This window comes from Petromyzon marinus, unplaced genomic scaffold, assembly GCF_048934315.1.
Source record: "Petromyzon marinus isolate PM22_M1 ecotype Great Lakes invasive population unplaced genomic scaffold, UKy_Petmar_22M1.pri1.0 PM_Scaffold_17, whole genome shotgun sequence".
Taxonomy (NCBI): domain Eukaryota; kingdom Metazoa; phylum Chordata; class Hyperoartia; order Petromyzontiformes; family Petromyzontidae; genus Petromyzon; species Petromyzon marinus.
Window position 1 is genome coordinate 1220348 of NW_027423135.1, and position 24989 is coordinate 1245336.

General features: G+C 50.0%; 1 protein-coding gene across 2 annotated transcripts in view; it reads right to left on the reverse strand.

Moving 5' to 3' along the window:
* Window positions 1-24989, reverse strand: part of LOC116938488 (uncharacterized) — a 36490-nt gene extending 11501 nt beyond the window's left edge. Inside the window, exons 1-2 of one of the 2 annotated variants that reach the window (XM_076063672.1) lie at window positions 24198-24843; window positions 22027-22119 (exon numbers count right to left, since the gene is read on the reverse strand). The gene's annotated coding sequence lies outside the window, so the exon portion shown is untranslated. Of the gene's footprint in view, window positions 1-22026; window positions 22120-24197 lie in introns of both variants that reach the window. The other variant, XM_076063673.1, reaches the window with a different exon arrangement.

A 24989-nucleotide genomic window follows, 5' to 3' on the forward strand; every position in this document is an offset into this window, starting at 1 on the left:
CTCCACTCTCTCACTCTGTAAAACAGGGGGAGATCACACAAACTCCACTCACTCACTCTGTAGAACAGGGGGAGATCACACAAACTCCACTCACTCACTCTGTAGAACAGGGGGAGATCACACAAACTCCACTCACTGTCACTCTGTAGAACAGGGGGAGATCACACAAACTCCACTCACTCACTCTGTAGAACAGGGGGAGATCACACAAACTCCACTCACTCACTCTGTAGAACAGGGGGAGATCACACAAACTCCACTCACTCACTCTGTAGAACAGGGGGAGATCACACAAACTCCACTCACTCACTCTGTAGAACAGGGGGAGATCACACAAACTCCACTCTCTCACTCTGTAGAACAGGGGGAGATCACACAAACTCCACTCACTCACTCTGTAGAACAGGGGGAGATCACACAAACTCCACACACTCTGTAGAACAGGGGGAGATCACACAAACTCCACTCTCTCACTCTGTAGAACAGGGGGAGATCACACAAACTCCACACACTCTGTAGAACAGGGGGAGATCACACAAACTCCACTCTCTCACTCTGTAGAACAGGGGGAGATCACACAAACTCCACTCACTCACTCTGTAGAACAGGGGGAGATCACACAAACTCCACTCTCTCACTCTGTAGAACAGGGGGAGATCACACAAACTCCACTCACTCACTCTGTAGAACAGGGGGAGATCATACAAACTCCACTCACTCACTCTGTAGAACAGGGGGAGATCACACAAACTCCACTCACTCACTCTGTAGAACAGGGGGAGATCACACAAACTCCACTCACTCACTCTGTAGAACAGGGGGAGATCACACAAACTCCACTCACTCACTCTGTAGAACAGGGGGAGATCACACAAACTCCACTCACTCACTCTGTAGAACAGGGGGAGATCACACAAACTCCACTCACTCACTCTGTAGAACAGGGGGAGATCACACAAACTCCACTCACTCTGTAGAACAGGGGGAGATCACACAAACTCCACTCACTCACTCTGTAGAACAGGGGGAGATCACACAAACTCCACTCACTCACTCTGTAGAACAGGGGGAGATCACACAAACTCCACTCACTCTGTAGAACAGGGGGAGATCACACAAACTCCACTCACTCACTCTGTAGAACAGGGGGAGATCACACAAACTCCACTCACTCACTCTGTAGAACAGGGGGAGATCACACAAACTCCACTCACTCTGTAGAACAGGGGGAGATCACACAAACTCCACTCACTCACTCTGTAGAACAGGGGGAGATCACACAAACTCCACTCACTCACTCTGTAGAACAGGGGGAGATCATACAAACTCCACTCTCTCACTCTGTAGAACAGGGGGAGATCACACAAACTCCACTCTCTCACTATGTAGAACAGGGGGAGATCACACAAACTCCACTCACTCACTCTGTAGAACAGGGGGAGATCATACAAACTCCACTCTCTCACTCTGTAGAACAGGGGGAGATCACACAAACTCCACTCTCTCACTCTGTAGAACAGGGGGAGATCACACAAACTCCACTCTCTCACTCTGTAGAACAGGGGGAGATCACACAAACTCCACTCTCTCACTCTGTAGAACAGGGGGAGATCACACAAACTCCACTCACTCACTCTGTAGAACAGGGGGTGATCACACAAACTCCACTCACTCACTCTGGAGAACAGGGGGAGATCACACAAACTCCACTCTCTCACTCTGTAGAACAGGGGGAGATCACACAAACTCCACTCACTCACTCTGTAGAACAGGGGGAGATCACACAAACTCCACTCACTCACTCTGTAGAACAGGGGGAGATCACACAAACTCCACTCACTCACTCTGTAGAACAGGGGGAGATCACACAAACTCCACTCTCTCACTCTGGAGAACAGGGGGAGATCACACAAACTCCACTCACTCACTCTGTAGAACAGGGGGAGATCACACAAACTCCACTCACTCTGTAGAACAGGGGGAGATCACACAAACTCCACTCTCACTCTGTAGAACAGGGGGGAGATCACACAAACTCCACTCACTCTGTAGAACAGGGGGAGATCACACAAACTCCACTCACTCACTCTGTAGAACAGGGGGAGATCACACAAACTCCACTCACTCTGTAGAACAGGGGGAGATCACACAAACTCCACTCACTCACTCTGTAGAACAGGGGGAGATCACACAAACTCCACTCTCTCACTCTGTAGAACAGGGGGAGATCACACAAACTCCACTCACTCACTCTGTAGAGCAGGGGGAGATCACACAAACTCCACTCACTCACTCTGTAGAACAGGGGGAGATCACACGAACTCCACTCTCTCACTCTGTAGAACAGGGGGAGATCACACAAACTCCACTCACTCACTCTGTAGAACAGGGGGAGATCACACAAACTCCACTCACTCACTCTGTAGAACAGGGGGAGATCACACAAACTCCACTCTCTCACTCTGTAGAACAGGGGGAGATCACACAAACTCCACTCACTCACTCTGTAGAACAGGGGGAGATCACACAAACTCCACTCTCTCACTCTGTAGAACAGGGGGAGATCACACAAACTCCACTCACTCTGTAGAACAGGGGGAGATCACACAAACTCCACTCACTCACTCTGTAGAACAGGGGGAGATCACACAAACTCCACTCACTCACTCTGTAGAGCAGGGGGAGATCACACAAACTCCACTCACTCACTCTGTAGAACAGGGCGAGATCACACAAACTCCACTCTCTCACTCTGTAGAGCAGGGGGAGATCACACAAACTCCACTCACTCACTCTGTAGAGCAGGGGGAGATCACACAAACTCCACTCACTCACTCTGTAGAACAGGGGGAGATCACACAAACTCCACTCACTCACTCTGTAGAACAGGGGGAGATCACACAAACTCCACTCACTCTGTAGAACAGGGGGAGATCACACAAACTCCACTCACTCACTCTGTAGAACAGGGGGAGATCACACAAACTCCACTCACTCACTCTGTAGAACAGGGGGAGATCACACAAACTCCACTCACTCTGTAGAACAGGGGGAGATCACACAAACTCCACTCACTCACTCTGTAGAACAGGGGGAGATCACACAAACTCCACTCACTCACTCTGTAGAACAGGGGGAGATCACACAAACTCCACTCACTCTGTAGAACAGGGGGAGATCACACAAACTCCACTCACTCACTCTGTAGAACAGGGGGAGATCACACAAACTCCACTCACTCACTCTGTAGAACAGGGGGAGATCACACAAACTCCACTCACTCACTCTGTAGAACAGGGGGAGATCATACAAACTCCACTCTCTCACTCTGTAGAACAGGGGGAGATCACACAAACTCCACTCTCTCACTCTGTAGAACAGGGGGAGATCACACAAACTCCACTCACTCACTCTGTAGAACAGGGGGAGATCATACAAACTCCACTCTCTCACTCTGTAGAACAGGGGGAGATCACACAAACTCCACTCTCTCACTCTGTAGAACAGGGGGAGATCACACAAACTCCACTCTCTCACTCTGTAGAACAGGGGGAGATCACACAAACTCCACTCTCTCACTCTGTAGAACAGGGGGAGATCACACAAACTCCACTCACTCACTCTGTAGAACAGGGGGAGATCACACAAACTCCACTCACTCACTCTGGAGAACAGGGGGAGATCACACAAACTCCACTCTCTCACTCTGTAGAACAGGGGGAGATCACACAAACTCCACTCACTCACTCTGTAGAACAGGGGGAGATCACACAAACTCCACTCACTCACTCTGTAGAACAGGGGGAGATCACACAAACTCCACTCACTCACTCTGTAGAACAGGGGGAGATCACACAAACTCCACTCTCTCACTCTGGAGAACAGGGGGAGATCACACAAACTCCACTCACTCACTCTGTAGAACAGGGGGAGATCACACAAACTCCACTCACTCTGTAGAACAGGGGGAGATCACACAAACTCCACTCTCTCACTCTGTAGAACAGGGGGGAGATCACACAAACTCCACTCACTCTGTAGAACAGGGGGAGATCACACAAACTCCACTCACTCACTCTGTAGAACAGGGGGAGATCACACAAACTCCACTCACTCTGTAGAACAGGGGGAGATCACACAAACTCCACTCACTCACTCTGTAGAACAGGGGGAGATCACACAAACTCCACTCTCTCACTCTGTAGAACAGGGGGAGATCACACAAACTCCACTCACTCACTCTGTAGAGCAGGGGGAGATCACACAAACTCCACTCACTCACTCTGTAGAACAGGGGGAGATCACACAAACTCCACTCACTCTGTAGAACAGGGGGAGATCATACAAACTCCACTCACTCACTCTGTAGAACAGGGGGAGATCACACAAACTCCACTCTCTCACTCTGTAGAACAGGGGGAGATCACACAAACTCCACTCACTCACTCTGTAGAACAGGGGGAGATCACACAAACTCCACTCACTCACTCTGTAGAACAGGGGGAGATCACACAAACTCCACTCTCTCACTCTGTAGAACAGGGGGAGATCACACAAACTCCACTCACTCACTCTGTAGAACAGGGGGAGATCACACAAACTCCACTCTCTCACTCTGTAGAACAGGGGGAGATCACACAAACTCCACTCTCTCACTCTGTAGAACAGGGGGAGATCACACAAACTCCACTCACTCACTCTGTAGAACAGGGGGAGATCACACAAACTCCACTCACTCACTCTGTAGAGCAGGGGGAGATCACACAAACTCCACTCACTCACTCTGTAGAACAGGGCGAGATCACACAAACTCCACTCTCTCACTCTGTAGAGCAGGGGGAGATCACACAAACTCCACTCACTCACTCTGTAGAGCAGGGGGAGATCACACAAACTCCACTCACTCACTCTGGAGAACAGGGGGAGATCACACAAACTCCACTCTCTCACTCTGTAAAACAGGGGGAGATCACACAAACTCCACTCACTCACTCTGTAGAACAGGGGGAGATCACACAAACTCCACTCACTCACTCTGTAGAACAGGGGGAGATCACACAAACTCCACTCACTGTCACTCTGTAGAACAGGGGGAGATCACACAAACTCCACTCACTCACTCTGTAGAACAGGGGGAGATCACACAAACTCCACTCACTCACTCTGTAGAACAGGGGGAGATCACACAAACTCCACTCACTCACTCTGTAGAACAGGGGGAGATCACACAAACTCCACTCACTCACTCTGTAGAACAGGGGGAGATCACACAAACTCCACTCTCTCACTCTGTAGAACAAGGGGAGATCACACAAACTCCACTCACTCACTCTGTAGAACAGGGGGAGATCACACAAACTCCACACACTCTGTAGAACAGGGGGAGATCACACAAACTCCACTCTCTCACTCTGTAGAACAGGGGGAGATCACACAAACTCCACTCACTCACTCTGTAGAACAGGGGGGGATCACACAAACTCCACTCACTCACTCTGTAGAACAGGGGGGGATCACACAAACTCCACTCTCTCACTCTGTAGAACAGGGGGGAATCACACAAACTCCACTCACTCACTCTGTAGAACAAGGGGAGATCACACAAACTCCACTCTCTCACTCTGTAGAACAGGGTGAGATCACACAAACTCCACTCACTCACTCTGTAGAACAGGGGGAGATCATACAAACTCCACTCACTCACTCTGTAGAACAGGGGGAGATCACACAAACTCCACTCACTCACTCTGTAGAACAGGGGGAGATCACACAAACTCCACTCACTCACTCTGTAGAACAGGGGGAGATCACACAAACTCCACTCACTCACTCTGTAGAACAGGGGGAGATCACACAAACTCCACTCTCTCACTCTGTAGAACAGGGGGAGATCATACAAACTCCACTCTCTCACTCTGTAGAACAGGGGGAGATCACACAAACTCCACTCTCTCACTCTGGAGAACAGGGGGAGATCACACAAACTCCACTCACTCGCTCTGTAGAACAGGGGGAGATCACACAAACTCCACTCTCTCACTCTGTAGAACAGGGCGAGATCACACAAACTCCACTCTCTCACTCTGTAGAACAGGGGGAGATCACACAAACTCCACTCTCTCACTCTGGAGAACAGGGGGAGATCACACAAACTCCACTCACTCGCTCTGTAGAACAGGGGGAGATCACACAAACTCCACTCTCTCACTCTGGAGAACAGGGGGAGATCACACAAACTCCACTCACTCGCTCTGTAGAACAGGGGGAGATCACACAAACTCCACTCTCTCACTCTGTAGAACAGGGGGAGATCACACAAACTCCACTCTCTCACTCTGGAGAACAGGGGGAGATCACACAAACTCCACTCACTCGCTCTGTAGAACAGGGGGAGATCACACAAACTCCACTCTCTCACTCTGGAGAACAGGGGGAGATCACACAAACTCCACTCACTCGCTCTGTAGAACAGGGGGAGATCACACAAACTCCACTCTCTCACTCTGTAGAACAGGGGGAGATCACACAAACTCCACTCTCTCACTCTGTAGAACAGGGGGAGATCATACAAACTCCACTCTCTCACTCTGTAGAACAGGGGGAGATCACACAAACTCCACTCACTCACTCTGTAGAACAGGGGCAGATCACACAAACTCCACTCACTCTGTAGAACAGGGGGAGATCACACAAACTCCACTCACTCACTCTGTAGAGCAGGGGGAGATCACACAAACTCCACTCACTCACTCTGTAGAACAGGGGGAGATCACACAAACTCCACTCACTCACTCTGTAGAGCAGGGGGAGATCACACAAACTCCACTCACTCACTCTGTAGAACAGGGGGAGATCACACAAACTCCACTCTCTCACTCTGGAGAACAGGGGGAGATCACACAAACTCCACTCACTCGCTCTGTAGAACAGGGGGAGATCACACAAACTCCACTCTCTCACTCTGTAGAAAAGGGGGAGATCACACAAACTCCACTCACTCACTCTGTAGAACAGGGGGAGATCACACAAACTCCACTCTCTCACTCTGTAGAACAGGGGGAGATCATACAAACTCCACTCTCTCACTCTGTAGAACAGGGGGAGATCACACAAACTCCACTCTCTCACTCTGGAGAACAGGGGGAGATCACACAAACTCCACTCACTCGCTCTGTAGAACAGGGGGAGATCACACAAACTCCACTCTCTCACTCTGTAGAACAGGGCGAGATCACACAAACTCCACTCTCTCACTCTGTAGAACAGGGGGAGATCACACAAACTCCACTCTCTCACTCTGGAGAACAGGGGGAGATCACACAAACTCCACTCACTCGCTCTGTAGAACAGGGGGAGATCACACAAACTCCACTCTCTCACTCTGGAGAACAGGGGAAGATCACACAAACTCCACTCACTCGCTCTGTAGAACAGGGGGAGATCACACAAACTCCACTCTCTCACTCTGTAGAACAGGGGGAGATCACACAAACTCCACTCTCTCACTCTGGAGAACAGGGGGAGATCACACAAACTCCACTCACTCGCTCTGTAGAACAGGGGGAGATCACACAAACTCCACTCTCTCACTCTGGAGAACAGGGGGAGATCACACAAACTCCACTCACTCGCTCTGTAGAACAGGGGGAGATCACACAAACTCCACTCTCTCACTCTGTAGAACAGGGGGAGATCACACAAACTCCACTCTCTCACTCTGTAGAACAGGGGGAGATCATACAAACTCCACTCTCTCACTCTGTAGAACAGGGGGAGATCACACAAACTCCACTCACTCACTCTGTAGAACAGGGGGAGATCACACAAACTCCACTCACTCTGTAGAACAGGGGGAGATCACACAAACTCCACTCACTCACTCTGTAGAGCAGGGGGAGATCACACAAACTCCACTCACTCACTCTGTAGAACAGGGGGAGATCACACAAACTCCACTCACTCACTCTGTAGAACAGGGGGAGATCACACAAACTCCACTCACTCACTCTGTAGAACAGGGGGAGATCACACAAACTCCACTCACTCACTCTGTAGAACAGGGGGAGATCACACAAACTCCACTCACTCACTCTGTAGAACAGGGGGAGATCACACAAACTCCACTCTCTCACTCTGTAGAACAGGGGGAGATCACACAAACTCCACTCACTCACTCTGTAGAACAGGGGGAGATCACACAAACTCCACTCACTCACTCTGGAGAACAGGGGGAGATCACACAAACTCCACTCACTCACTCTGGAGAACAGGGGGAGATCACACAAACTCCACTCACTCACTCTGTAGAACAGGGGGAGATCATACAAACTCCACTCACTCACTCTGTAGAACAGGGGGAGATCACACAAACTCCACTCACTCACTCTGGAGAACAGGGGGAGATCACACAAACTCCACTCACTCACTCTGGAGAACAGGGGGAGATCACACAAACTCCACTCACTCACTCTGGAGAACAGGGGGAGATCACACAAACTCCACTCACTCACTCTGTAGAACAGGGGGAGATCACACAAACTCCACTCACTCTGTAGAACAGGGGGAGATCACACAAACTCCACTCACTCACTCTGTAGAACAGGGGGAGATCACACAAACTCCACTCTCTCACTCTGTAGAACAGGGGGAGATCACACAAACTCCACTCACTCACTCTGTAGAGCAGGGGGAGATCACACAAACTCCACTCTCTCACTCTGTAGAACAGGGAGAGATCACACAAACTCCACTCAATCACTCTGTAGAACAGGGGGAGATCACACAAACTCCACTCTCTCACTCTGTAGAACAGGGGGGGATCACACAAACTACACTCACTCTGTAGAACAGGGGTAGAACACACAAACTACACTGACTCTCACTCTGTAGAACAGGGAGAGAGAACACACAAATTACACTCACTCTGTAGAACAGGGGTAGAACACACAAACTCCACTCACTCACTCTAGAACAGGGGTGGATCATACAAACTCCACTCACTCTGTAGAACAGGGGGAGATCACACAAACTCCACTCACTCACTCTGTAGAACAGGGGGAGATCACACAAACTCCACTCTCTCACTCTGTAGTACAGGGGGAGATCACACAAATTCCACTCACTCACTCTGTAGAACAGGGGGAGATCACACAAACTCCACTCTCTCACTCTGTAGAACAGGGGGAGATCACACAAAATCCACTCACTCACTCTGTAGAACAGGGGGAGATCACACAAACTCCACTCTCTCACTCTGTAGAACAGGGGGAGATCACACAAACTCCACTCTCTCACTCTGTAGTACAGGGGGGGATCACACAAACTCCACTCACTCTGTAGAACAGGGAGAGACATCACACAAACTCCACTCACTCACTCTGTAGAACAGGGGGAGATCACACAAACTCCACTCTCTCACTCTGTAGAAAAGGGGGAGATCACACAAACTCCACTCTCTCACTCTGTAGAACAGGGGGAGATCACACAAACTCCACTCACTCACTCTGTAGAGCAGGGGGAGATCACACAAACTCCACTCACTCACTCTGTAGAACAGGGGGAGATCATACAAACTCCAATCACTCACTCTGTAGAACAGGGGGAGATCACACAAACTCCACTCACTCTGTAGAACAGGGGGAGATCATACAAACTCCACTCACTCACTGTAGAACAGGGGGAGATCACACAAACTCCACTCACTCTGTAGAACAGGGGGAGATCATACAAACTCCACTCACTCACTCTGTAGTACAGGGGGAGATCACACAAACTCCACTCTCTCACTCTGTAGAACAGGGGGAGATCACACAAACTCCACTCACTCACTCTGTAGAACAGGGGGAGATCATACAAACTCCACTCACTCACTCTGTAGAACAGGGGGAGATCATACAAACTCCACTCACTCTGTAGAACAGGGGGAGATCACACAAACTCCACTCTCTCACTCTGTAGAACAGGGGGAGATCACACAAACTCCACTCACTCACTCTGTAGTAAAGGGGGAGATCACACAAACTCCACTCACTCACTCTGTAGAACAGGGGGAGATCAAACAAACTCCACTCTCTCACTCTGTAGAACAGGGGGAGATCATACCAACTCCAATCACTCACTCTGTAGAACAGGGGGAGATCACACAAACTCCACTCACTCTCTCACTGTGTAAGACAGGGGGAGATCATACAAACTCCACTCACTCACTCTGTAGAACAGGGGGAGATCACACAAACTCCACTCACTCACTCTGTAGAACAGGGGGAGATCACACAAACTCCACTCACTCTGTAGAACAGGGGGAGATCATACAAACTCCACTCACTCACTGTAGAACAGGGGGAGATCACACAAACTCCACTCACTCTGTAGAACAGGGGGAAATCATACAAACTCCACTCACTCACTCTGTAGAACAGGGGGAGATCACACAAACTCCACTCACTCACTCTGTAGAACAGGGGGAGATCATACAAACTCCACTCACTCACTCTGTAGAACAGGGGGAGATCATACAAACTCCACTCACTCTGTAGAACAGGGGGAGATCACACAAACTCCACTCTCTCACTCTGTAGAACAGGGGGAGATCACACAAACTCCACTCACTCACTCTGTAGTAAAGGGGGAGATCACACAAACTCCACTCACTCACTCTGTAGAACAGGGGGAGATCACACAAACTCCACTCTCTCACTCTGTAGAACAGGGGGAGATCATACCAACTCCAATCACTCACTCTGTAGAACAGGGGGAGATCACACAAACTCCACTCACTCTCTCACTGTGTAAGACAGGGGGAGATCACACAAACTCCACTCACTCACTCTGGAGAACAGGGGGAGATCACACAAACTCCACTCACTCACTCTGGAGAACAGGGGGAGATCACACAAACTCCACTCACTCACTCTGTAGAACAGGGGGAGATCACACAAACTCCACTCACTCTGTAGAACAGGGGGAGATCACACAAACTCCACTCACTCACTCTGTAGAACAGGGGGAGATCACACAAACTCCACTCTCTCACTCTGTAGAACAGGGGGAGATCACACAAACTCCACTCACTCACTCTGTAGAGCAGGGGGAGATCACACAAACTCCACTCTCTCACTCTGTAGAACAGGGAGAGATCACACAAACTCCACTCAATCACTCTGTAGAACAGGGGGAGATCACACAAACTCCACTCTCTCACTCTGTAGAACAGGGGGGGATCACACAAACTACACTCACTCTGTAGAACAGGGGTAGAACACACAAACTACACTGACTCTCACTCTGTAGAACAGGGAGAGAGAACACACAAATTACACTCACTCTGTAGAACAGGGGTAGAACACACAAACTCCACTCACTCACTCTAGAACAGGGGTGGATCATACAAACTCCACTCACTCTGTAGAACAGGGGGAGATCACACAAACTCCACTCACTCACTCTGTAGAACAGGGGGAGATCACACAAACTCCACTCTCTCACTCTGTAGTACAGGGGGAGATCACACAAATTCCACTCACTCACTCTGTAGAACAGGGGGAGATCACACAAACTCCACTCTCTCACTCTGTAGAACAGGGGGAGATCACACAAAATCCACTCACTCACTCTGTAGAACAGGGGGAGATCACACAAACTCCACTCTCTCACTCTGTAGAACAGGGGGAGATCACACAAACTCCACTCTCTCACTCTGTAGTACAGGGGGGGATCACACAAACTCCACTCACTCTGTAGAACAGGGAGAGACATCACACAAACTCCACTCACTCACTCTGTAGAACAGGGGGAGATCACACAAACTCCACTCTCTCACTCTGTAGAAAAGGGGGAGATCACACAAACTCCACTCTCTCACTCTGTAGAACAGGGGGAGATCACACAAACTCCACTCACTCACTCTGTAGAGCAGGGGGAGATCACACAAACTCCACTCACTCACTCTGTAGAACAGGGGGAGATCATACAAACTCCAATCACTCACTCTGTAGAACAGGGGGAGATCACACAAACTCCACTCACTCTGTAGAACAGGGGGAGATCATACAAACTCCACTCACTCACTGTAGAACAGGGGGAGATCACACAAACTCCACTCACTCTGTAGAACAGGGGGAGATCATACAAACTCCACTCACTCACTCTGTAGTACAGGGGGAGATCACACAAACTCCACTCTCTCACTCTGTAGAACAGGGGGAGATCACACAAACTCCACTCACTCACTCTGTAGAACAGGGGGAGATCATACAAACTCCACTCACTCACTCTGTAGAACAGGGGGAGATCATACAAACTCCACTCACTCTGTAGAACAGGGGGAGATCACACAAACTCCACTCTCTCACTCTGTAGAACAGGGGGAGATCACACAAACTCCACTCACTCACTCTGTAGTAAAGGGGGAGATCACACAAACTCCACTCACTCACTCTGTAGAACAGGGGGAGATCACACAAACTCCACTCTCTCACTCTGTAGAACAGGGGGAGATCATACCAACTCCAATCACTCACTCTGTAGAACAGGGGGAGATCACACAAACTCCACTCACTCTCTCACTGTGTAAGACAGGGGGAGATCATACAAACTCCACTCACTCACTCTGTAGAACAGGGGGAGATCACACAAACTCCACTCACTCACTCTGTAGAACAGGGGGAGATCACACAAACTCCACTCACTCTGTAGAACAGGGGGAGATCATACAAACTCCACTCACTCACTGTAGAACAGGGGGAGATCACACAAACTCCACTCACTCTGTAGAACAGGGGGAGATCATACAAACTCCACTCACTCACTCTGTAGTACAGGGGGAGATCACACAAACTCCACTCTCTCACTCTGTAGAACAGGGGGAGATCACACAAACTCCACTCACTCACTCTGTAGAACAGGGGGAGATCATACAAACTCCACTCACTCACTCTGTAGAACAGGGGGAGATCATACAAACTCCACTCACTCTGTAGAACAGGGGGAGATCACACAAACTCCACTCTCTCACTCTGTAGAACAGGGGGAGATCACACAAACTCCACTCACTCACTCTGTAGTAAAGGGGGAGATCACACAAACTCCACTCACTCACTCTGTAGAACAGGGGGAGATCACACAAACTCCACTCTCTCACTCTGTAGAACAGGGGGAGATCATACCAACTCCAATCACTCACTCTGTAGAACAGGGGGAGATCACACAAACTCCACTCACTCTCTCACTGTGTAGGACAGGGGGAGATCATACAAACTCCACTCACTCACTCTGTAGAACAGGGGGAGATCACACAAACTCCACTCACTCACTCTGTAGAACAGGGGGGATCACACAAACTCCACTCACTCACTCTGTAGAACAGGGGGAGATCACACAAACTCCACTCACTCTGTAGAACAGGGGGAGATCATACAAACTCCACTCACTCACTCTGTAGAACAGGGGGAGATCACACAAACTCCACTCACTCACTCTGTAGAACAGGGGGAGACCATACAAACTCCACTCTCTCACTCTGTAGAACAGGGGGAGATCACACAAACTCCACTCTCTCACTCTGTAGAACAGGGGGAGATCACACAAACTCCACTCTCTCACTCTGTAGAACAGGGGGAGATCACACAAACTCCACTCTCTCACTCTGTAGAACAGGGGGAGATCACACAAACTCCACTCACTCACTCTGTAGAACAGGGGGAGATCACACAAACTCCACTCTCTCACTCTGTAGTACAGGGGGAGATCACACAAACTCCACTCTCTCACTCTGTAGAACAGGGGGAGATCACACAAACTCCACTCACTCACTCTGTAGAACAGGGGGAGATCATACAAACTCCACTCTCTCACTCTGTAGAACAGGGGGAGATCACACAAACTCCACTCTCTCACTCTGTAGTACAGGGGGAGATCACACAAACTCCACTCACTCACTCTGTAGAACAGGGGGAGATCACACAAACTCCACTCTCTCACTGTAGAACAGGGGGAGATCACACAAAATCCACTCACTCACTCTGTAGAACAGGGGGAGATCACACAAACTCCACTCACTCACTCTGTATAACAGGGGGAGATCACACAAACTCCACTCTCTCACTCTGTAGAACAGGGGGAGATCACACAAACTCCACACACTCACTCTGTAGAACAGGGGGAGATCACACAAACTCCACTCACTCACTCTGAAGAACAGGGGGAGATCACACAAACTCCACTCACTCACTCTGTAGAACAGGGGGAGATCACACAAACTCCACTCACTCACTCTGTAGAACAGGGGGAGATCACACAAACTCCACTCTCTCACTCTGTAGAACAGGGGGAGATCACACAAACTCCACTCACTCACTCTGTATAACAGGGGGAGATCACACAAACTCCACTCTCTCACTCTGTAGAACAGGGGGAGATCACACAAACTCCACTCACTCACTCTGTATAACAGGGGGAGATCACACAAACTCCACTCTCTCACTCTGTAGAACAGGGGGAGATCACACAAACTCCACACACTCACTCTGTAGAACAGGGGGAGATCACACAAACTCCACTCACTCACTCTGTAGAACAGGGGGAGATCACACAAACTCCACTCACTCACTCTGTAGAACAGGGGGAGATCACACAAACTCCACTCACTCACTCTGTAGAACAGGGGGAGATCACACAAACTCCACTCTCTCACTCTGTAGAACAGGGGGAGATCACACAAACTCCACTCTCTCACTCTGTAGAACAGGGGGAGATCACACAAACTCCACTCACTCACTCTGTAGAACAGGGGGAGATCACACAAACTCCACTCTCTCACTCTGTAAAACAGGGGGAGATCACACAAACTGCACTCTCTCACTCTGTAGAACAGGGGGAGATCACACAAACTCCACTCTCTCACTCTGTAGAACAGGGGGAGATCACACAAACTCCACTCTCTCACTCTGTAGAACAGGGGGAGATCACACAAACTCCACTCACTCACTCTGTAGAACAGGGGGAGATCACACAAACTCCACTCACTCACTCTGGAGAACAGGGGGAGATCACACAAACTCCACTCACTCACTCTGGAGAACAGGGGGAGATCACACAAACTCCACTCACTCACTCTGTAGAACAGGGGGAGATCATACAAACTCCACTCACTCACTCTGTAGAACAGGGGGAGATCACACAAACTCCACTCTCTCACTCTGTAGAACAGGGAGAGATCACACAAACTCCACTCAATCACTCTGTAGAACAGGGGGAGATCACACAAACTCCACTCTCTCACTCTGTAGAACAGGGGGGGATCACACAAACTACACTCACTCTGTAGAACAGGGGTAGAACACACAAACTACACTGACTCTCACTCTGTAGAACAGGGAGAGAGAACACACAAATTACACTCACTCTGTAGAACAGGGGTAGAACACACAAACTCCACTCACTCACTCTAGAACAGGGGTGGATCATACAAACTCCACTCACTCTGTAGAACAGGGGGAGATCACACAAACTCCACTCTCTCACTCTGTAGTACAGGGGGAGATCACACAAATTCCACTCACTCACTCTGTAGAACAGGGGGAGATCACACAAACTCCACTCTCTCACTCTGTAGAACAGGGGGAGATCACACAAAATCCACTCACTCACTCTGTAGAACAGGGGGAGATCACACAAACTCCACTCTCTCACTCTGTAGAACAGGGGGAGATCACACAAACTCCACTCTCTCACTCTGTAGTACAGGGGGGGATCACACAAACTCCACTCACTCTGTAGAACAGGGAGAGACATCACACAAACTCCACTCACTCACTCTGTAGAACAGGGGGAGATCACACAAACTCCACTCTCTCACTCTGTAGAAAAGGGGGAGATCACATAAACTCCACTCTCTCACTCTGTAGAACAGGGGGAGATCACACAAACTCCACTCACTCACTCTGTAGAGCAGGGGGAGATCACACAAACTCCACTCACTCACTCTGTAGAACAGGGGGAGATCATACAAACTCCAATCACTCACTCTGTAGAACAGGGAGAGATCACACAAACTCCACTCACTCTGTAGAACAGGGGGAGATCATACAAACTCCACTCACTCACTGTAGAACAGGGGGAGATCACACAAACTCCACTCACTCTGTAGAACAGGGGGAGATCATACAAACTCCACTCACTCACTCTGTAGTACAGGGGGAGATCACACAAACTCCACTCTCTCACTCTGTAGAACAGGGGGAGATCACACAAACTCCACTCACTCACTCTGTAGAACAGGGGGAGATCATACAAACTCCACTCACTCACTCTGTAGAACAGGGGGAGATCATACAAACTCCACTCACTCTGTAGAACAGGGGGAGATCACACAAACTCCACTCTCTCACTCTGTAGAACAGGGGGAGATCACACAAACTCCACTCACTCACTCTGTAGTAAAGGGGGAGATCACACAAACTCCACTCACTCACTCTGTAGAACAGGGGGAGATCACACAAACTCCACTCTCTCACTCTGTAGAACAGGGGGAGATCATACCAACTCCAATCACTCACTCTGTAGAACAGGGGGAGATCACACAAACTCCACTCACTCTCTCACTGTGTAAGACAGGGGGAGATCATACAAACTCCACTCACTCACTCTGTAGAACAGGGGGAGATCACACAAACTCCACTCACTCACTCTGTAGAACAGGGGGAGATCACACAAACTCCACTCACTCTGTAGAACAGGGGGAGATCATACAAACTCCACTCACTCACTGTAGAACAGGGGGAGATCACACAAACTCCACTCACTCTGTAGAACAGGGGGAGATCATACAAACTCCACTCACTCACTCTGTAGTACAGGGGGAGATCACACAAACTCCACTCTCTCACTCTGTAGAACAGGGGGAGATCACACAAACTCCACTCACTCACTCTGTAGAACAGGGGGAGATCATACAAACTCCACTCACTCACTCTGTAGAACAGGGGGAGATCATACAAACTCCACTCACTCTGTAGAACAGGGGGAGATCACACAAACTCCACTCTCTCACTCTGTAGAACAGGGGGAGATCACACAAACTCCACTCACTCACTCTGTAGTAAAGGGGGAGATCACACAAACTCCACTCACTCACTCTGTAGAACAGGGGGAGATCACACAAACTCCACTCTCTCACTCTGTAGAACAGGGGGAGATCATACCAACTCCAATCACTCACTCTGTAGAACAGGGGGAGATCACACAAACTCCACTCACTCTCTCACTGTGTAGGATAGGGGGAGATCATACAAACTCCACTCACTCACTCTGTAGAACAGGGGGAGATCACACAAACTCCACTCACTCACTCTGTAGAACAGGGGGGATCACACAAACTCCACTCACTCACTCTGTAGAACAGGGGGAGATCACACAAACTCCACTCACTCACTCTGTAGAACAGGGGGAGATCACACAAACTCCACTCTCTCACTCTGTAGAACAGGGGGAGATCACACAAACTCCACTCACTCACTCTGTAGAACAGGGGGAGATCACACAAACTCCACTCTCTCACTCTGTATAACAGGGGGAGATCACACAAACTCCACTCTCTCACTCTGTAGTACAGGGGGAGATCACACAAACTCCACTCTCTCACTCTGTAGAACAGGGGGAGATCACACAAACTCCACTCTCTCACTCTGTAGAACAGGGGGAGATCACACAAACTCCACTCACTCACTCTGTAGAACAGGGGGAGATCATACAAACTCAACTCACTCACTCTGTAGAACAGGGGGAGATCACACAAACTCCACTCTCTCACTCTGTAGAACAGGGGGAGATCATACAAACTCCACTCTCTCACTCTGTAGAACAGGGGGAGATCACACAAACTCCACTCTCTCACTCTGTAGAACAGGGAGAGATCACACAAACTCCACTCTCTCACTCTGTAGAACAGGGGGAGATCACACAAACTCCACTCACTCACTCTGTAGAACAGGGGGAGATCACACAAACTCCACTCTCTCACTCTGTAGTACAGGGGGAGATCACACAAACTCCACTCTCTCACTCTGTAGAACAGGGGGAGATCACACAAACTCCACCCTCTCACTCTGTAGAACAGGGGGAGATCACACAAACTCCACTCACTCACTCTGTAGAACAGGGGGAGATCATACAAACTCCACTCACTCACTCTGTAGAACAGGGGGAGATCACACAAACTCCACTCTCTCACTCTGTAGAACAGGGGGAGATCACACAAACTCCACTCACTCACTCTGGAGAACAGGGGGAGATCACACAAACTCCACTCTCTCACTCTGTAGAACAGGGAGAGATCACACAAACTCCACTCAATCACTCTGTAGAACAGGGGGGGATCACACAAACTCCACTCACTCACTCTGTAGAGCAGGGGGAGATCACACAAACTCCACTCACTCACTCTGTAGAACAGGGGGAGATCATACAAACTCCAATCACTCACTCTGTAGAACAGGGGGAGATCACACAAACTCCACTCACTCTGTAGAACAGGGGAAGATCATACAAACTCCACTCACTCACTCTGTAGAACAGGGGGAGATCACACAAACTCCACTCACTCACTCTGTAGAACAGGGGGAGACCATACAAACTCCACTCTCTCACTCTGTAGAACAGGGGGAGATCACACAAACTCCACTCTCTCACTCTGTAGAACAGGGGGAGATCACACAAACTCCACTCTCTCACTCTGTAGAACAGGGGGAGATCACACAAACTCCACTCTCTCACTCTGTAGAACAGGGGGAGATCACACAAACTCCACTCACTCACTCTGTAGAACAGGGGGAGATCACACAAACTCCACTCTCTCACTCTGTAGTACAGGGGGAGATCACACAAACTCCACTCTCTCACTCTGTAGAACAGGGGGAGATCACACAAACTCCACTCACTCACTCTGTAGAACAGGGGGAGATCATACAAACTCCACTCTCTCACTCTGTAGAACAGGGGGAGATCACACAAACTCCACTCTCTCACTCTGTAGTACAGGGGGAGATCACACAAACTCCACTCACTCACTCTGTAGAACAGGGGGAGATCACACAAACTCCACTCTCTCACTGTAGAACAGGGGGAGATCACACAAAATCCACTCACTCACTCTGTAGAACAGGGGGAGATCACACAAACTCCACTCACTCACTCTGTATAACAGGGGGAGATCACACAAACTCCACTCTCTCACTCTGTAGAACAGGGGGAGATCACACAAACTCCACACACTCACTCTGTAGAACAGGGGGAGATCACACAAACTCCACTCACTCACTCTGAAGAACAGGGGGAGATCACACAAACTCCACTCACTCACTCTGTAGAACAGGGGGAGATCACACAAACTCCACTCATTCACTCTGTAGAACAGGGGGAGATCACACAAACTCCACTCTCTCACTCTGTAGAACAGGGGGAGATCACACAAACTCCACTCACTCACTCTGTATAACAGGGGGAGATCACACAAACTCCACTCTCTCACTCTGTAGAACAGGGGGAGATCACACAAACTCCACTCACTCACTCTGTATAACAGGGGGAGATCACACAAACTCCACTCTCTCACTCTGTAGAACAGGGGGAGATCACACAAACTCCACACACTCACTCTGTAGAACAGGGGGAGATCACACAAACTCCACTCACTCACTCTGTAGAACAGGGGGAGATCACACAAACTCCACTCACTCACTCTGTAGAACAGGGGGAGATCACACAAACTCCACTCACTCACTCTGTAGAACAGGGGGAGATCACACAAACTCCACTCTCTCACTCTGTAGAACAGGGGGAGATCACACAAACTCCACTCTCTCACTCTGTAGAACAGGGGGAGATCACACAAACTCCACTCACTCACTCTGTAGAACAGGGGGAGATCACACAAACTCCACTCTCTCACTCTGTAGAACAGGGGGAGATCACACAAACTGCACTCTCTCACTCTGTAGAACAGGGGGAGATCACACAAACTCCACTCTCTCACTCTGTAGAACAGGGGGAGATCACACAAACTCCACTCTCTCACTCTGTAGTAAAGGGGGAGATCACACAAACTCCACTCACTCACTCTGTAGAACAGGGGGAGATCATACAAACTCCACTCTCTCACTCTGTAGAACAGGGGGAGATCACACAAACTCCACTCTCTCACTCTGTAGTACAGGGGGAGATCACACAAACTCCACTCTCTCACTCTGTAGTACAGGGGGAGATCACACAAACTCCACTCACTCACTCTGTAGAACAGGGGGAGATCACACAAACTCCACTCTCTCACTGTAGAACAGGGGGAGATCACACAAACTCCACTCTCTCACTCTGTAGAACAGGGGGAGATCACACAAACTCCACACACTCACTCTGTAGAACAGGGGGAGATCACACAAACTCCACTCACTCACTCTGAAGAACAGGGGGAGATCACACAAACTCCACTCACTCACTCTGTAGAACAGGGGGAGATCACACAAACTCCACTCACTCACTCTGTAGAACAGGGGGAGATCACACAAACTCCACTCTCTCACTCTGTAGAACAGGGGGAGATCACACAAACTCCACTCACTCACTCTGTATAACAGGGGGAGATCACACAAACTCCACTCTCTCACTCTGTAGAACAGGGGGAGATCACACAAACTCCACTCACTCACTCTGTATAACAGGGGGAGATCACACAAACTCCACTCTCTCACTCTGTAGAACAGGGGGAGATCACACAAACTCCACACACTCACTCTGTAGAACAGGGGGAGATCACACAAACTCCACTCACTCACTCTGTAGAACAGGGGGATATCACACAAACTCCACTCACTCACTCTGTAGAACAGGGGGAGATCACACAAACTCCACTCACTCACTCTGTAGAACAGGGGGAGATCACACAAACTCCACTCTCTCACTCTGTAGAACAGGGGGAGATCACACAAACTCCACTCTCTCACTCTGTAGAACAGGGGGAGATCACACAAACTCCACTCACTCACTCTGTAGAACAGGGGGAGATCACACAAACTCCACTCTCTCACTCTGTAGAACAGGGGGAGATCACACAAACTGCACTCTCTCACTCTGTAGAACAGGGGGAGATCACACAAACTCCACTCTCTCACTCTGTAGAACAGGGGGAGATCACACAAACTCCACTCTCTCACTCTGTAGAACAGGGGGAGATCACACAAACTCCACTCACTCTGTAGAACAGGGGGAGATCACACAAACTCCACTCACTCACTCTGTAGAACAGGGGGAGATCACACAAACTCCACTCTCTCACTCTGTAGAACAGGGGGAGATCACACAAACTCCACTCTCTCACTCTGTAGAACAGGGGGAGATCACACAAACTCCACTCACTCACTCTGTAGAACAGGGGGAGATCACACAAACTCCACTCTCTCACTCTGTAGAACAGGGGGAGATCACACAAACTGCACTCTCTCACTCTGTAGAACAGGGGGAGATCACACAAACTCCACTCTCTCACTCTGTAGAACAGGGGGAGATCACACAAACTCCACTCTCTCACTCTGTAGAACAGGGGGAGATCACACAAACTCCACTCACTCTGTAGAACAGGGGGAGATCACACAAACTCCACTCACTCACTCTGTAGAACAGGGGGAGATCACACAAACTCCACTCTCTCACTCTGTAGAACAGGGGGAGATCACACAAACTCCACTCACTCACTCTGTAGAACAGGGGGAGATCACACAAACTCCACTCTCTCACTCTGTAGAACAGGGGGAGATCACACAAACTGCACTCTCTCACTCTGTAGAACAGGGGGAGATCACACAAACTCCACTCTCTCACTCTGTAGAACAGGGGGAGATCACACAAACTCCACTCTCTCACTCTGTAGAACAGGGGGAGATCACACAAACTCCACTCACTCTGTAGAACAGGGGGAGATCACACAAACTCCACTCACTCACTCTGTAGAGCAGGGGGAGATCACACAAACTATAACCGCACCTCCGATGGCTTCGCTCGTGGTGCGAAGCGCAGGGCAGCTGTGACGTCACTCGCGACTTCTGCCTCCGCTGGGCCAAGTCCAGGGGAGTCAACCTTGACAGGGAAAGACAAAGATCCCCCGTATGGGCTTCACAGACTGTAGGGGCAAGTGCTGTTAGCGAGCAGCACCTATGAAGGCCGGAAAGGCGCACGAGGGGATGGGTGGCCAGCACCACGCCCGGCCGCCTTTGTCTCCCCAGTGGCGATGTTTACTGCGCACCGCACCAGGTACTCATTTGAGGCCGAGTCGACCTAGGGGAGGCCCAGGACCGGTTCAGATAATCGTCACCGCCGGTGTTGGCCCTGAGCGGGAATCGAACTCGGGTCGCCGGGTTCGTAGCGCAGCGTGGCGCTAACCACTACACCCACCGCTCCCCACACAGACACACACACACGGACACGCACAGACACACACGTACAGACACGCGCACACACGCACAGACACACACGCACAGACACACACGCACAGACACACACACGCACAGACACACACACGCACAGACACACACGCACAGACACACACGCACGCATACACACGCACGCACAGACACGCACGCACGCGCACGCACGCACACGCACAGACACACGCACACACACACGCACAGACACACACGCACAGACACACACACACAGACACACACACAGACACACACGTTTCCGTACCTGGTGGGGTATTTGTTGTTGTGACCACGTGGTCACCCTGGGTGGTCTGTGTGAGTCTATGGGTCTCTGTGTGAGTCTGTGGGTCTCTATGTGATGAGTCTATGGGTCTCTGTGTGAGTCTGTGGGTCTCTGTGTGAGTCTGTGGGTCTCTGTGTGAGTCCATGTGTCTCTGTGTGAGTCCATGGGTCTTTGTGTGAGTCCATGGGTCTCTGTGGTGAGTCTGTGGGTCTCTGTGTGGTGAGTCTGTGGGTCTCTGTGTGGTGAGTCTGTGGGTCTCTGTGTGGTGAGTGTATGGGTCTCTTTGTGGTGAATCTATGGGTCTCTGTGTGGTGAGTCTGTGGGTCTCTGTGTGATGAGTCTGTGGGTCTGTGTGGTGAGTCTATGGGTCTCTGTGGTGAGTCTATGTGTCTCTGTGTGGTGAGTCTGTGGGTCTCTGTGTGGCGAGTCTGTGGGTCTCTGCGTGGTGAGTCTGTGGGTCTCTGTGCGGTGAGTCTATGGGTCTCTGTGTGGTGAGTCTGTGGGTCTCTGTGTGGGTCTCTGTCTGGTGAGTCTGTGGTTCTCTGTGTGGTGAGTCTGTGGGTCTCTGTGTGGTGAGTCTGTGGGTCTCTATGTGGTGAGTCTGTGGGTCTCTGTGCGGTGAGTCTGTGGGTCTCTGTGTGGTGGGTCTGTGGGTCTCTGTGTGGCGAGTCTATGGGTCTCTGTGTGGTGAGTCTGTGGGTCTCTGTGAGTCTGTGGGTCTCTGTGAGAGTCTGTGGGTCTCTGCGTGATGAGTCTGTGGGTCTCTGTGCGGTGAGTCTATGGGTCTCTGTGTGGTGAGTCTGTGGGTCTCTGAGTGATGAGTCTGTGGGTCTCTGTGTGATGAGTCTATGTGTCTCTGTGTGGTGAGTCTGTGGGTCTCTGTGTGTGAGTCTATGGGTCTCTGTGGTGAGTCTGTGGGTCTCCACGTGGTGAGTCTTTGGGTCTCCGTGTGGTGAGTCTGTGGGTCTCTGTGTGATGAGTCTATGGGTCTCTGTGTGATGAGTCTATGGGTCTCCGTGTAACCCTCATCCATTTCCATCATCACACCACACTCCCCGACTTCCCTTTGACGTAAAGAAGCAATAACAACGACAACAACAACGACCATACTTCACCACTTTGGTCAATGGCGAGTTGGGGAAAGAGGAGAAAATCCCCCAAGGACTTCCCCACCCGCCACTGATGAGTGCCGCGACTACTTTCTCCGCTGTTTACCTCCGACAGGTAAAACAAAAACAAAATCGAACCATCTCCTCACCACCGCTGTTGATGATTTAAAGCGTTTAAGCCCTCTCTTTAACTTCCCATTAACAATCGACCTTGAGCCGCCCACCCCCATGCGGCCTAGTCAGGCTGCGCGGGGTTGAGCGAGACCCTGCCCGGGTAAGGATCTAGGCGAGGCCGGTTCACGACTCGGCGAAGGGTTTAAAAAACAATAACAGTCCACTCACCTGGCGTAAATGTCGCCTTCGAATGAAAGCTGGCGATGTAATTAGGCGTTAGGACAGCCACGGCAGCGCTGTCGAAGCCACGTGCGGCGATGTTTGTGAAGCCCGCATAGGCCTCGATGCTCGCCGCGTAGCCTGGACCAGGCCCTGGGCCTTCTACAGCATCACAACAACAACAACCACCACCACCACCAGCAGTGTGGTGGTTGGTGTTGTTGTGGTGGTGGGTTTAAGGGCTGTGTTAAAGTCTGTGTTAGTGTTGAAGTCTGTGTTAAGGTCTGTGTTAAAGTCTGTGTTAGTGTTGAAGTCTGTGTTAAAGTTAAAGTCTGTGTTAAAGTCTGTGTTAGTGTTGAAGTCTGTGTTAAAGTCTGTGTTAGTGTTGAAGTCTGTGTTAAGGTCTGTGTTAAAGTCTGTGTTAGTGTTGAAGTCTGTGTTAAAGTTAAAGTCTGTGTTAAAGTCTGTGTTAGTGTTGAAGTCTGTGTTAAGGTCTGTGTTAAAGTCTGTGTTAGTGTTGAAGTCTGTGTTAGTGTTGAAGTCTGTGTTAAAGTCCGTGTTAAAGTTAAAGTCCGTGTTAAAGTCCGTGTTCAAGTCAGTGTTAAAGTTAATGTTAAAGTTAAAGTCTGTGTTAAAGTCTGTGTTAGTGTTTAAGTCTGTGTTAAGGTCTGTGTTAAAGTCTGTGTTAGTGTTGAAGTCTGTGTTAAGGTCTGTGTTAAAGTCTGTGTTAGTGTTGAAGTCTGTGTTAAAGTTAAAGTCTGTGTTAAAGTCTGTGTTAAAGTCTGTGTTAGTGTTGAAGTC